This window comes from Bos taurus, chromosome 3 (genome assembly GCF_002263795.3).
Source record: "Bos taurus isolate L1 Dominette 01449 registration number 42190680 breed Hereford chromosome 3, ARS-UCD2.0, whole genome shotgun sequence".
In the NCBI taxonomy this organism is placed as follows: Eukaryota; Metazoa; Chordata; class Mammalia; order Artiodactyla; family Bovidae; genus Bos; species Bos taurus.
The window spans coordinates 65,016,789-65,020,295 of NC_037330.1; positions in this window are offsets into that span (position 1 = coordinate 65,016,789).

The following is a 3,507-nucleotide window of genomic DNA, read 5'->3' on the forward strand; positions in this document are numbered from 1 at the left end:
TGCCCTAAATTGAGATTAAAACAAATTGGAAAATCTAAATTTTCCCTTCTCTAGTAGATATTCACTATTCCAAGGAATCTCAATAAATCTAAAATTAAATCTAAATGATAATATCCAGTTGATTTTTTTATTATAAGATGCATTAAATTACATTATTCTTATAACTTCAGTAGGATTTGGCTTGTCTGAAGCAAATCAGTTTTAATTTATTCTAAAAATAGAAATTCAGACTATGTATTTAACAAAATGTAATTCTTTTCTGTTACCTAGAACTTAGTTTTATCAATTAACAATTTGTAATTTCAGTTAAACATTCACAATTTGTTCTTAAATAATCCTGAATTTTAGCTTAAGTTATTTTCCTTGGTTTTAAGAAAACAGCATAGCATCTGTAGTTCCTGGCAAATAGGAGCAGCATCAGCATGAAGTTTGTAATGAATTGAATAGATGAATACCTAGCCTTTGCTGTTCTAATGATCTGGATTTTTTTTTTTTCCTTATTCTCTACAAAATCTCTATGATTTTCATGTTGTAGAAAAAATGGAAATCAAATATCACGTTCTTTACTTTTATTGTCAGTGGATTAAGGAGAAGCTTTAGAAAACATGTTTCTATTTTTAATGCTATTGACGAGACTTTGTTTCATAGATATATACCGTCCCTGTGCCATGCTCAGTAATGTCAGACTCTTTGCGACTCCATGAACTGTATCCAACCAGGCTTCTCTGTCCATGGAATTTGCAGGCAAGGATACTGGAGTGGGTTGCTATTTCCTACTCCAGGGGATCTTCCCAACCTAGGGATTCAAACCCATGTCACTTACATCTCCTGCATTGACAGGCAATTATTTACCACTCAGCCATCTGGGTATCCAGGCACAGATATATACTAAATAAAGTACAAATCATGAAATAAAAAAGTTAATTTTATAGAGGATTTTCCCTAATTGAAATAAAGTTACAGTTTAGAACTAAAAATAAACAGTTTACATATAAGTAAGTACTGGCTATCTTGTGCTACAATGAGAAGCCATCTTAAAGGTTTATTTGTCAGAGGTCAACAGAGGTCATCAGAGGTTTTGAACCATTCTTATTTAGGAATTTAAGCAGCACAAGTGCCCTTTGCTGTGGCAAGGGGGAAACAAGATGGAGAACCGGTCATCAACTTGTAAAGCTTTCATCAGAAGGTGGCACATGCCATATCTTAGTGTATTGCTCTTCATCCTGTTCATGACACCAATTGTCTTTTTGAATCTCACTATTCATTGAACCCAGGGGAGGCAAGGCATAAGCTAAGAGAGAGGAATGGTATGGGGAGGGAGGAGGGAGGAGGGTTCAGGATGGGGAACACATGTATACCTGTGGTGGATTCATTTTGATATTTGGCAAAACTAATACAATTACGTAAAGTTTAAAAATAAAATTAAATTAAAAAAAAAAAACAAAGAGCCTTAGGAACTTCAGATGCATTTATTCTCTCCTGGCTGGCACAGCAGCCATAACACAGGCTCTTTCCTGACTGACACAGCAGCCGTAACAACAGACACTGTATATTCTCTCCTCTCATTGCTGACCCAATGGACACAGCCCTGATGCAGCGGTAAAATGCAGCTGCTTTTTGGTGGAGCTCATATATCTGGGCCACACAAAATATCTTGTGACCAAGCGAGTACCTTGTGAGGTACATTTGCAGTGCTATAATGATCTCAGCTGTTACATAGTCAATATTTACAAGATGTGGGGTGAGAGAGCCTGAACATACCATCTTGGCTAATTTTTTCTCTCCCCACACTTGGCCAGCCCAAGTTATATGGTCTGTGTGTGGCTCAGTCATGTCTAATTCTTTGCGATCCCATTGACTGTAGCCTGCCAAACTCCTCTGTAGCCTTTCCCTTTTCCAGGGAATCTTCCTGATCCATGGATTGAACCCAAGTCTCCCACATGGCAGGCAGATTCTAGGCCATCAAGGAAGTACGTTTTACGGGGATTCCTAAATTCAAAAGGGTGTGAGTGTAATTCTCCCCTATGCTCGAGCATAGGAAAACAAGAAAGAGTGAAGAGTGGCAATGTCCATCATAGCTTGTAAGAAATGATGTAATTTAAAAGCTTCAGATTATTTGAATGTGAAAGAGTTTTCAATTTGTTTAAAAGCAAAAAGATCAAAGATGAAGAAAAATGCTGTGGAAAAATAAAGGAGTTTTACTTATGAAATGTGTGTAACTCAGTGATTCTAGCATAAAAACACTGACATACTTGACTTTTCTGCTTTATCCTTTTGGGTTTATCTTTAACTCATTTATCTGATTTATCTTTGCATATCCATAGCATTTAGTGACTATAGCATGAAGCGTACTTATCACATAGTAGGTTTTCAGTACATATCTAGCATGTAAAAATAAGTCAACAGTAACAAATGTAATACTGTACCTAAAATCTTAGAACACTAATATTCTAAACTGTCAAATTATGATAGGAGGGAAGAGGATAAGTCTGAGGATGCTTAATGAGAGGATGAGCTTTTGGAATCTGGAATGTCCAGGGAGCCAGTGCTAGTGTCAGGGGTCACAGAGAGCATTCTGAAGAATGTGGACCCTGAATTGAAGGATGATAGAATTTGATCTAATGAAAATGAATCAGAATCCTCAGAGGAATGAAGACATTGGAAATATGTATTCCATGTACACAAACAACAACCAACTTAAAATCAGTCTTATGCACAGCAAGATTTCGAAACAAATTGACTAAAATTTTAAGGGCTCTTCTAATCCTTAATCTAAGATCCCTTTACAAATGTTTGCAGAGTTCTTCTAATGCCCATCGATCTATTTCTCTGAATATCTTGCTGCATTATACAATTAAGCACCTTGAATTTATGCTGACTGTTCTTCATTTTTATTTTACTCTAAGAAGTTTTATCCAAGAACCCACAGTCTACATTTTATAAGGTACATTTTATTATAATGAATTTAGACATAATGGAATTCAACACTATTATAGTAACACCCTGATTAACCAGAATTTGTTCTGGTTAATTGCATTTTCTAATAATTACATTTAACAAGAGAATTCTAATCCTTTAAAATGTTGTCAAGAAATTCTTTTCTTCCTCAAATGCATCTGTTCATTTACTATTTTAATAAGTAAAGCATAAGTAAAGATAATTGAATCTCTATGATAATTGAGAATCTGGTAATGCCTGGAGGGGTCTCATTCTGAAACTAAATTCTCATTGTAAAATTGTATCGTCTTGGAGACACAGATGTAAAGATTAATAAAATTTGACTGAGTGACTCCAGGACTAGGCCAGAAAACAAAAATTTTCATGAAACTCACTACACACACATACTCATACACATATTTTCCTGTATTTTATGAATCCTTCTAAAGTTCAAAATTAATGCTCAAAATTCTCCAAGCCAGGCTTCAGCAATATGTAAACCATGAACTTCCTGATGTTCAAGCTGGTTTTAGAAAAGAAAGAGGAATCAGTGATCAAATTGCCAACATC